Here is a 12,922-nt window from a genome sequence, read left to right on the forward strand (position 1 = left end):
ATCTACGTGATACAGTCAAATATACAACTAGGCTATATGACAGAGCCTATCGGTCCTAGGCCAAAAACCCTGTACTGCATGTTACTGTACTGAATACTGAAAGCAACTGTGACACAATGGTAAGTATTTGTGTATCTAGACACATCTAAACATAGAAAAGCTAAAGTATTATAATCTTATAGGACCCACCATTGTATACGCGATCTATCATTGACCTAAATGTCATCATGCGGAGCATGACTGTATACGTATATAAAATAAGGAATTGCTTCACAAGATTTTAGGGGCTGAGAAGTCCCAAGATCTGCAGTCAGGCAGCTGGAGACTCGGGAGAGTCAAAGTGTAGTTCCAGTTCGAGTCTGAAGGCCTGAGAATCAAGAGAGTAGATGGTGTAAGTTCCAGTTCAAAAGCCAGCAGGCTTGAGGCCCAAAAAGAGCCAACGTTTTAGTCTGAGCCAAAAGGCAGAAAAGACCGGTGTCCCAGCTCAAGCAGTCAGGCAGGAGGAACTTCCTCTTACTTGGCCTTTTTTTTCTATTCGGGTCTTCAACTGATTGGATGAGGCCCAGCCCCATCAGGGAGAGCAATCTGTTTTACTCAGTCTATCAATCAATTTAAATGTTAGTCCCATCAAAACACATCCTCTCAGACACACCAGAATAAGGTTTAGCCAAAAGTCTAGACACCCAGGGCCCCGTCAGGTTGACACATAAAATCAACCATCATGACAACCAATTTGCAACAATAACATTGGACAAAATGGTTTAGGACATCTAACAAGTGAAAGAGAGGAGTCGCTCCGTCCTGACCAAGCCTGAGCCTTGGTTCCACCCCAGCTGGCTCCTATGCTTGGAGAATAGGAAATCTTTGGAAATATTAGTCAGTTCCCTAGAACATTCAAGAATCCTTGTCCTAGAATCAGCCATTTCTCCGTAAATACTCCATAAGTTCTCACCTGGATTCCAGACTATATCCACATAGACCATGTATGGGTGAATTCAATAAATTCTTTATAAAATAAGTGTCTGATGACTGGGTACCGTGGCTCATGCCTGCAACCCCAGGACTTTGGGAGGCCGAGGCGGGCAGATCACTTGAGGTCAGGAGTTTGAGACCAGCCTGGCCAACATGGTGAAACTCTGTCTCTCCAAAAAAAAAAAAAAAAAAAAAAAAAATTATCTGGGGATGGTGGTGTGTGCCTGTAGTCCCAGCTACTCGGGAGGTGGAGGCAGGAGAATCGCTTGAACCTGAGAGGTAGAGGTTACAGTGAGCAGAGACCGAGCCATTGCACTCCAGCCTGGGTGACAAAGTGAGGCTCTGTCTCAAAAGGTAGGAAAAAAAAAAGTGTCTGATGATTGGGATTACTTATTTCATTTTTAAGACAAATATTCTGGGCTGATCCGTCTTTGGCCCAAACTTTCTAGGAACATCAGCTTTTTACTTGTAGCAAAACTATTTACCTTTTTTGTAGACTAAATTATTCCCTTAACATAGGTAACACAGGCCTGGTCTTGACCCTAGGGAATTTGAACATTTTCCTGAATTATTTCTATGTTCTTATTGATATAATCATTGCAACATTTCCTTCTTTTCTTTCTCCCTCAGGAATTTATTGAGCACCTATTATGTACTAGTCTCAGTGATTAAAAACACAGTATTTCTGCCCTGAAGCAGCTCAGTCAAATGAAAAGAAGGGATATAAATAAACAATAATAAAATGTTATAAGTGCTGTCACAGAGATGCACAGGTTCAGAATAGTATACTCCTGATGAGACATGGGCTCAGGAGCCGAACTAATCAGATTCAAATGCTGCCTCCATCACCATCTAGACACACAACCTCACATATGTTTAGGCAGCTTGTCTCATTTCCTCAACTGTAATGGAAATAAGGAAAGTGCAGACTTCACAAGGCTCTTGTGAGGATCGATGAGACAATGCTTGCAAGGTGTCTGGACAGCTCTCAGCCTGTGGCGAGAGCTCAGTAAGTATTCAGGGATCTCTGTTATTATGCAATGGAAACACAAAGAAGGAAATGACTAAAAGCGGCTAACTCCACCCAGAGGGGTCTGGGAAGGCTTCTCAAGGAGGGGACAAAAGATGAATCCTCTTCCAGAAAGGAGGGAGGGCAGGGGCACTCCAGGGAGGAGTGGAGAACCAAAAATCCTGAGGGTCATGGGGAGCCCAGGAAAGTTTGGGAACAAGAAAGTGACACAAATAGATGTGTGTCTTAGAAGAATTTCTTGGCAAAAATAGCAATAGCAAAAGATGGGTCTGTCTTATTCAGCTCAGAATAAGAAACTTGCAGGGTTTCTTTCCCAAGGCTGGCCGGGATCTCACGGAACAGCCACCAGCCCCTTAGCTGGTGAAGCTGTAAGATTATACCCTAAGTGGAGGGACCTCTGGAGCTGATGGTCAGATTCACAAGGTCTCTGAAAGACAGTCTTGGAGCAAGAGGGAAAACAAAGCCTGCCCCAGACTCAGGGGAAGCTACAGGAAGGGTCTGGGAAAACAAAGACAGCATCTGCCTGTCCAAGATCTGAGGCCCCTGAGTCTTTCTCTGGACACTTGGTCATGGTTGGTGAGCATTTGTAGGACGTGAATGAAACTCAGTGCCGAGCCCAGAGGAAGAGAGTAACTAGTAAATCGTAAGAAAAAAAGGCATCCTCCATCCCTACCCCTTGGTACTTGCTCTTAATTCCTCAGCAAACAGGATGGAAGGTCAAATAATCAGGGTATTTGGAGCCAGGGGCTCTATTCACCATTGTTTCTTCCTAGCCCATCTCATTCCCCTCCCTCTAAGACTCCAGGAGAACTTTCCTGGTAGCTTGCAAAGATCCATCACTCAATCGCAACGTGCGCAACAGGGCTGGTTGGGGGTTTTGTGTTTCTGCCTTGTAAGTCTGTGTAACAACAATACACGAACTATTAAACATTAAACCTTTAGATCTATATGTCCCTGTTGTTGTTGTCACGGCTGCTGCTGTTTGTAAGTGCCAAATATACAAATCTCCAAACATCTGAACACTGTGCCTCCAAGTATAACTACTCTTCGGAATTTAAATGAGGTTTCCATCTAGAATTTTCTTTTGTTCTTGGGATGCTGAGTCTGAGAGTTCTGAAACTAACTGAAATAAAGGTATTGAGTTTTCTGCAAAGGCTGTGGCTGTCGAGCCACTGTACAGAATCTGGATATGGCTGAATAGCCACTGTACAGAATCCGGATATGGCTGAATTGGTTGCTCCTGTCTGCCTCAGCTGGCATCTACCACCCAGGAAAGAGGGTACCCTGGCTGCCCTGGGGAATCAACTACTCCAATATTTCCTGATGCAAATCTCAGCAACTGATTTTTACTCAAATGTACCCTGCTCAGGCCCTGCCTTCTGGATTAGCTCCTGAGTCTCCTCCTTTCTATGAATAGTTTTTAAGACAAACAAAAATCCCTAGAGATGGACACAGTTCAAAGGGCAGACAGGAACATCTGATTTCCCCCGTCCCAAGCTGAGGTCTGGTGTCCAGTTAGGCCACCTCATCATTGTTTCTCCCTGCCATTTGGTGTTACTATTGAACATTGTCCTCAGAACTTGGAGAGGAGCCTGCACTCCTACAGAGCTAAGATCAGCCACTGAGGCTGCTTAGGCTTCCAGGTCACAGCTCCCAATGCTTAGAGATTCCAGCCCCATGCCACGCCTATGTGCCAAGGAACTAGTTACCCTATCCCTTTGTGTCAGAGACTCACACTGATCTCCTCGCCTTCCCTTTCTGCCTTTGTATCCTCAAAGAATCACACTTCTTTTCAATCCCTGAAACTCAAAGGGTCTCATCACAAAGGGCCTCTTTCTTCAAACAATGGAACCACCAGCCAAACTCTTATGGATGGGTTCTAGCAATAGCAAAAGATGGGTCCGTCTTATTCAGCTCAGGCTGTTACAGAGTTTGGATGTTTGCCCCCTCCAAATCTCATGTTGAAATGTGATCCCCAACGTTGGAGGTGAGGCCTGGTGGGAGAGGTTTGGGTCACAGGGGTGGATCCCTCACAAATGGCTTGGTACCCTCCCAGTGGTAATGAGTTCCTGTGTGAGGTGGTTGTTAAAAAAGAGACTAGCCCTCCCTCTCTCTTGTTTTCTTTCTCATCATGTGACACACCTGCTCCCCCTCTACTCTGCCATGAGTAAAAGTTTCATGAGGCCTCACCAGAAGCTGAGCAGATGCTGCCATTCTTGTACAGCCTGCAGAATCATGAGCCAAATGAGCCTCTTTTCTTTATAAATTGCCCAGTCTCGGATATTCCTTTATAGCAATGCAAAACGGACTAGCACAGGCTGCCATAACAAAGTATCATAAACCAGGTGGTTTACACAACAGATATTTATTTCTCATAGTTCCAGAGGCTGGGAAGTCTGAGATCAAGATTCCAGTAGATTCAGTTACCGGTGAGGGCTCTCTTCCTGTCTTGCACATGGCCACCTTCTCACTGTACCCTCACACGATAGAAAGAGAACTCTGGTCTCCCTTCCTCTTCTTATAAGGGCATTAATCTCATCGTGGGGCCTCAATCCTCATGATCTTATCTACACCTAGTCACATCCAAAGGTCCCATCTCCTAATACCATCACATTAGTGTTAGGATTTTGACATAGGAATTTAGGGAGACACAAACATTCAGTCCATAACCAAGTCTGAAACCTAACTGTCTCTTTCCTCTTGAGGAAGGAGCCTCTTTGCGGCTAAAGGAGACTGGTTTTCCTCCAAAGCTGACATGTAACTTGCAGAAACTTCCCTCTGTAGAACAAATAAATGGGAACACATACGTATCACAAGTTAAATCTTCAGCCAGGTGAATTGCTGCACATATTGGTAAGCTATGGAGTGATAAGGCCCATGGACCTTGCTTTTCCCATTATATACACAGATGATTCTCTCCATTCAATGTGGAGCATATGTTGCGAAGATTTCCATGAGGAGGGGAATGCATGCAAATTCTACTCATGTTTTCATAGAAGTGGAATCTCAGTGTTGAAAGGGATTTTGATATCACTAACCCCTACTCAAGGCTTTAATCCCCTCTTTATATCTGCCAGTGATTATTCAGCTTATTTTTAAATGCCCAGTGACAGAAAACTCATCCACTGCTTTCTAAGTTCTCACTTGCTTATTTGCTTACTCACTTGTGAAAACACACACATATGTATTTTTGGAAGATTGCTAAGTACAGTGTAAGAGAGAAAGCTGTGTTGAATGGACCTAAAATCCCAGCTCTGTCACTTTCTGTCCAGATTTTAAGGAAATGTTCTAACATTTTTGAGCCCTAATGTCATCACCTGATAAAAAGAGAAAGAAGAAGAATACATACTTCCTGGATTGTTTTGTGAATGTATTAGATAATGAAGTGCCCAGCATAGGTGTAGTTTCTCTCCCATTCCTTCATCACCCTTCCCTTTTAGCCTTTTGTTCATTTCCTGAATTGTGGATATCTTGACTGATGATTTGGGTTAATATCAAAATACTTTAGCCAATAGGCTATTGATGAAAACATCACAAAAAGCCATAAAAAAGTCATTATGTTGACAAGGGAGACCTTTGCTTGGCAAGTAGACTCATAAATCCAAGACAATAATTAACGTCCTCACTTCATTTCGAATTCTTCAAGGACATGGATCTTGTCTTATATCCCCCACGGAATCTACCATAGGTCTTTGTGCATAGTAGAAACTTAGTAAATGCTTCAAAATTGAATTATGCTTTCTGTTACAAATTTAATTTCAGGAATGTATATAGATCATGGCAAAAATACAAACAGTATTTTGATGTCTGTTACTTTTGGGTTATCCGTTCCTACATGAGGGTATAGAGGTTTGTTTCTGCATTTAAGCTATCAAAAAGAAAGTTTACAATCTCCAAGACTACTATAACCTTGAGGGCTATTGCATTAGCAACTAGGCAGTAAGTACGAATCAAACCTCTGCAAATGTGTGATTGAATTACATTTTTCCCTTTAGGAGACTAGAGTATTTGAATTTTTTTTTTTTTTTTTTTCCAGTAGAGAGAAAGTTTCACCATGTTGGCCAAGCTAGTCTCAAACTCCTGACCTCGAGTGATCTGCCCACCTTGGCCTTCCAAAGTGCTGATGTGAGCTACCATGCCTGGCCAGAGACTAGACTATTTGAAAAGTTAATTCTCAGTTCCCCGTATCCCTAATGCCTGGCACAGTGACTGGCAGACTGGCAACATTTCATGGGTGGATACACCGATAGATTGATCTATGGGTTTCAGAGTTTCCACTTCATTTGAGTGTTATTTGCTAAAAAATATAAAGAAAGTAGAATTTACGACTGAACTTAAAGATCTAGTATATGCATTACTGACTTTAATGTAATTTAAAATGTTCACATTATCACTTACATTTTAATATTGCACTCTGTTTCACTGGATTATTATATAAGGTAACATCAAAACATAAATGACTCCAAAATTATCAAGATAAGTCACTCTCTGTGAATGAACTTGGTACAAATCGACATAGAATGATGAGCTTAACCTTATAGAAGTAACTCCTCCCAAGAGCTAGTTTGTAAATAGGTTGGTGTTACAAACGTAGGAATCAGCTAAATCCAATCAAGATAATTAAAATGTGACCTTAGAGAGTTATTAGAAAGAAAAAAATGCTAGTAGAAAGAGATGGCCAGCAAGCAGCAAACAGTCTTCTTCTTTAGCACACTGTAATTATCTTCTTAATATCTCTGCAACCCCCACTCCCATCCCCATTAAACTACAAGCTCTGAGAGAGCAGGGACCTTTCTTTTTTTCACTTAGGCATCCCCAGATCCTAGCATACCACCTGACATACCACGCATGTTGGGGTTTCTGGAAGAGCCTACATGTTCTCCTCTTATCCCTTCTAGATTCTAAACTAGTTGGGAATCAACACATCAGCTTTCTTAATAATACAGTGGAAAGCAAAAACAGTTTTTACTATTTCCTTCCTCAGTGAGATCTTGAAGTAGGGAGAGTTTGGTCTCTAGGACAGATCCCACTCAGCTAGCTTGCTTTGCATGGAGGGGACGGTGAAGCTGGGAGTATAGAACAAATATTGTCACCTGCAGGGAATCAAGGCCTCTCGCTGTCAAGAATTGTGAAGGCTCTGAGATTGTAGCCTACTTGCAAGCTAACAAGGAGCTTGTAACTGTTTTATGGGTGCTAGCAGAAGACATAAGACTCCTGAGTCAGAGACAAACGACTGTCTTACTCACAGCAAATGCAGGAGCCAAAGTATTAGTTTGATGGTCACACTAGTTTCCCATTTTCTCTCACTATGTACCACAGGGACAACATACATGGTCCTGGATGAACCCTGAAGATGCAGAGAGTTGTGTTACAAGAAAGTCTCTCCTTGGGTGGTTCACTGCTTTTATAGCAAGTGGAGGCAAAGCCTGCTCTGTGTCCAGAGAGAGATGTTACCTTCTCTCTCAAGGTTGCTGCTGAAAATGCAAACTTGGGAAAGAACACTCACAGTCTTCCATTCATGGCATACACAGAAGAACATGTAGAGATGCTCAGGGCCCGTAGTAGATTGCCTCTTCCAACACCAGTCAGATCTGGACCCCCTTCCCATGGGAAAGGAAGGAGAGGTTGAAGAGAGTGGGGAGGAGTTACTCCAACACCTCTCTTCTGGAAAATAGAGCAGCAATCCCCTTATAGGGGAACTTCCCAGATTTTTGCTCACTTAACCCTTGAGGTTTAACAAGCAGGTCAACTGGGCAATGGCTGCTTCTCTTTGGGAAGAGAACAGAAGTTTATCAGGGTAATCCTGCTCCCACATTTACTAGGATATGTCCAGATCCACTATTGTGCCTTGTATGGTCCTCTAGAGATGAGTTGTAGGCAGTTCTAATTTTGCCCACTGTGATGGTTAGTTTTATGCACCAACTTGGCTAGGCTATTATGTCCAGCTATTTGATGAAGCACTAATGTCAGTGTTGCTGTGAAGGTATTTTGTAGATATGGTTAACATCTACAACCAGTTGACTTTAAGTAAAGGAGATTACCCTTGATAATATAGTTGGGTATATAGTTGGGAGATTACCCTCGTCCGATCAGTTGAAAGGTCTTAAGAGTAAAACAAACACTTTCCCTGAGGAAGAAAACATTCTCCCTCAAGACTACAACATTCACTGCTGCCTGAGACTTTCCAGCCAGCCAGCCTACCTTACAAGTTTCAGACTTACCAACCTCCACAACTATAGGAGGGAATTCCTTGAAATACAACCTACTGCTCTGTTTCTCTACAGAACCCAGACAGATAAATCCATGTACCAGAAATAGACCAGAACAAGATGTTAAATAAATCAGCCGATAGCTCTACTGCGTCCTTGCTCACCACACAGCCTTGTAATGGCTTATTCAGGGTCTCGAGTCTCTGGATACCTGAGAAAAAACAGACATCAGTAGTCCAGCTGCTGGGAGGTTACAAATTGTCATCTTTGCTGTGCTATTCATATTTTCTAAACCAAAATACGAGAGCACATGGTCAAACAGATATGAGTGTACTTTTAGGGAAGATTAGAGAGAATATTTGAAGACTGTTTGTTCCAAAAAGTCTGGGACATACAGTCATTTTGTTTATATAGCATATGGTCTTACTGCACCCTATTTCTCCCCACCAGCCAGATACTCTAAATATACCTCACAATGTTCAATTTCTGGACACTGCAAGATCAAGGATCTCCCAATTACTCAACAAATCTCCACTGAGTACCTCAGAAAGGCCAGGCACCATCTTGGCATTTTGGATTAAAGGGAGAAGATGCCATTCCTGCTCACTGAAGGTGCACAGCCTGATGGGGGTGGGCAGAGGGCAGGTGGAAGGACAGTCACAGAACAGGAATACCCGTGTCCCGACAAAGCCCAGTCCCTGGTACCCCCACAAGCTTCTACCAACCCCACCTCGGAGGCCACATGAGAGGGGCCTTCCTTCTGTGCCATTTCATCCCTTCCTAACCTCAACAAAGGCTCTCTGTAGTGTTCAGAGTAACTAAACTCATTTCTCTGCAGGATCACCTCAGCTGCCCACGTCCATGACTCTCAGTTCACCCAATGAGAAATCACAGGGACAAGGCTCACCCCAGTGGCAGCGTCCTTGGTCAGCCTGGCCCTTTGCCCTGCTCAGACAGGCCTCAAAGTCACCAAGGCTTGTCCTAGCCCCTGGGTCCAGGGCTCCCTTCCTTACATGCTGCTGTTTTTTATTTGTTGTTGTTTTGTTTTTTGAGACTGATTCTCACTCTGTCACCCAGGCTGGAGCGCAGCGGCGCTATCTCGGCTCACTGCAAGCTCCGCCTCCAGGGTTCAAGCGATTCTCCTGCCTCAGCCTCCCAAGTAGCTGGGACTACAGGTGCTTACCACCGCACCTGGCTAATTTTTTGTATTTTTGGTAGAGACGGGGTTTCACCACGTTAGCCAGGATGGTCTCGATCTCCCGACCTTGTGACCCGCCCGCCTCGGCCTCCCAAAGTGCTGGACATGCTCTTCTGAGAAAGACTGGAGCCGACAAACATGACCTGCTGCATTCCTCTCTCCTGGATTTGCCTCCCACACTGGCCTACTAGCTCTGGAATGCAGGAAGCTGCTTTCCCAGACCCTCGGCCCAGGCCTGATCCAGCTGAAGTATTCAGTGCCCTTGTGTTGAGGGAAGGAGGAAAGTAGGCAGAGAAACAGTGAAAGAGGCTTTCCAATAAGAAATCCCAGTGGCAAAGTCAAGAGAGCATGAGGAGGAATCCTGGGATTGAATACTGTCAGCTCTTAACGTTTAGTGTGACTTTGGGCAAGTGACTAAAATTTCTGATCCTCAGTTTCCTCATCTGTAACAATGGGCTCATAGTAGTTCCTACTTCCTAGGGATAAAGTGAGATGATGTCTGTACTGCACTCAGTGGAGTATCTAGCAAACAATAACACTCTGTGTGTGTTAATTTTATTATGATAATCATTATATCATCACTCTTGACCTGCAATTCCTTGCCCACAAAATAAGGAGTTCAGCTGTGTAACTCCCAACTCCCTTCCAGTTTAACAGCTCTGTAACGTGGTAAGGCAGAAATAAACTTTTAATTTACATCAGCCCCACTTTACAAATGACAATGGACACTAGGAGAGTGGAGATGCCGGAGCCCAACTTTGAGTTCTGAAAGCTCCAGCATCCAGTTTTGGATGACGCTGTTGCTAAATCCAGTTAAAAGACTTCCATCCCTAAATTGACTTGTGTCTTGCCTCTTGTTGCAACACTAAGCTAATATTAAATCTTTCATTCAGCACACATTGGATTGCTATTGATTGTCGCATTGTGTCTCAGATTAGCTTTATTGCATTATATATTCAGTCACGTACAGCTCGCTGAAACCAGCATCCAGAGTCACCTCTCAGCTCTCTGCAGGCTTTAGAATGTTTTGGGGATTGTGAATTTCTTATAGAATGGGACAAAATTTTCATTGAACAACTGGCAACTTTCATTGGACAATTCACACTGAACAACTAAGGAAAACAACCTCAAAAGCACTGTCTGCCAGGAATACAAATCACTACTGATCAATTTCAATGACTTCTAGTGCATGAATCATTTTAGTAATAAAACTGTTTGGGAAAAGACTGAAGGGCTGTGTCTCTTAATCTTACACACCCAGAATCTGCTATTAAATATGTCCCGGGCAACAGTGCGTTATGGATTCACTTGAAGAACCATTTAATTCCTCAAAACGATCAGGACTCAAGTAGAATTTATAAATGGAATTAAACAGAAGATTTGTTGCTCACTAGAGTTAGTCAGTAGAGCTGAGATATATGGGTGATTTTTCTCCCATTAACGAACCTCTCAATACTCAAAAAGTAATAACTTCTTAAGAATTGCACTTAACCAGGACAAACCGGATAGAGCAACTACAATTCTTCTTCCTTCAATATTCCACATGCTTCTCCTTCTCCAATGAAAGCGATCTTCTTTTTCTAATAGGGTTTGCTTCCATTTCTCTCTACCCCTCCCCTCAAAAAAGAAAATTACAAGTTTAGCTAAAAATTAGATTGCAGTATATTTCACAAATTAGTACTTAACTGACCACGTATTGATTCATGACTGTTAATGTTGACTCCTAAGTGCACTATGACACCCTTAGCAGAAGAAACACCATCAGGAGTTTTCCCTGTGTCCTCCCACACATTCAGAACAGTGTTTCTCAATCAGGGCAACTTTGCCCTTGGGGGACATTTGGCAATGTCCAGACACATTTTGATGGTCATGACTGGGTCATGGTAGATGTTACTAGAATCAACTGGGAAGCGGTCAGGATGCTGTTAAATATCTTACAATGCTTGGGACAGCCCCCACAACATAGGATTATCCTACCCAAATTGTCAGTGGTGCTGAGGTGGAGAAATTCTGATCTGGAATCATTCTGGGCACGTAATAAATGCTCGAAATGTTTGTTGATGGAATACAACTGGCTCGTGTTCACAGGAAGACAACTGACAGCTCAAAGGGGCGTGGGGTAGTTAGGAGGTTCATGGAGGAGATGGGCTTAGTAGACACTTGTAAGTATTGGTAGAACTCAGGTGGGCAGGGAGGAGGAGAACAGGAGACATTTCAGAAAGGGAAAAACTACAGAAGTGTGGTACTCACGAGAGGTCCAAGAAGACTGATCTCATTGGTAAAACCTAAAGAAACACTTCAGACCAAGAAGAGCTTAGTAGAACAAAACTCAGTATCGAATTTGACTGAATAATGTAGTTTGGTTTCAAAAACAACTGACTATATGTTTTGGGGAAGGGGAGTAGGAAAAAATTGTATTTAGCACCATTTATATTTATAGAAATAGCACCACTGATTTATATTAGCACCATTTTACAGATAAAGGAAATGAGACATGGAGACATTAACCATAAACTTGGGAATACTTTCGCTTAATACTTTGGTAAATCTGCTTACTTATACCTTTTGACATGAGCTGGGTGTTATTATAGACAATACCGCCAATGCGTGGTATCCCATGGTGTTTACAGCATGGGCTCTGGTTGAGAAACACTGTTCTGGGTGTGTGGGAGAACTCAGGGAAAGCTTCTGACGGTGTTTCTACCACTAAGCATCTCAGAGTCTATTATGGGCTCACACTGAGTCCACCACTCGGTATTCATGACCTTGGACAAGGGGCTGGACTTGTGAATATTAAATTGGCTCCTAAGGGTAAAGCAGACAGGACAGGACGAGGCACACAGAATATGCTCAGTCATGTTGGCTGTTTTTATTATCGTCATCCTTTTTAGTGAATGTTCCTTAACCCTAGCCTACAAGTTTCTGCTGGATTCACCACCCGAATAAACAGCATCAACTCCTCTGGGGGTGGAAAAATGAAAGGGGAATTAGTATAGGGGCCCAGGGGAATACTTTCCCTTTGCCCTCTGAAGGTTTCCTGAAAAATCAACTCACAAAAGGCAGATTCATTGAACGGCATATAAAATTTATTTGATCACAGTTTTATATGACACGGGAGCCTTCAGAATGAAGACCCAAAGATACAGGGGAAATTGTCAACAAAGTAAGGACAGTGTGTAGAAATATGATCGGATAAAAAGGCTATGATCTAATGCTAATAGACTCAGTGGGGAAACCTAGCAAGGCCTGTCTAGATTCTTCTTAGCCTCTCTGAGCACGCGTTGCTTCCTTCTGGGTTTGGGGCGGGGCCTTCTCTGGAATTGGGGTCTTAGGACCTACAGTCAAACAAGGTAGGTCAGATAATTTCTTTGTGGCCAGTTGTTAGGCAGAAAGATGGGGAGAGGGGAAGCGGGAGTTACAGTAGTATTTTTAGGTCATAGGGCTGCCTTTGGGGAAAGGGGGTTCTGGTTGATAGGACCTGCCTTGGGGAAGAAGCTAGTTTCTGTATCTAGC

General features: G+C 43.2%; 1 long non-coding RNA gene across 3 annotated transcripts in view; it reads right to left on the reverse strand.

Annotated features, from left to right (window-relative positions):
- Nucleotides 1–12,922, reverse strand: part of LOC135971811 (uncharacterized) — a 225,903-nt gene that overhangs the window by 139,513 nt on the left and 73,468 nt on the right. The gene's annotated exons all lie outside the window — the stretch shown is intronic.

Source organism: Macaca fascicularis, chromosome 7, assembly GCF_037993035.2.
Source record: "Macaca fascicularis isolate 582-1 chromosome 7, T2T-MFA8v1.1".
In the NCBI taxonomy this organism is placed as follows: domain Eukaryota; kingdom Metazoa; phylum Chordata; class Mammalia; order Primates; family Cercopithecidae; genus Macaca; species Macaca fascicularis.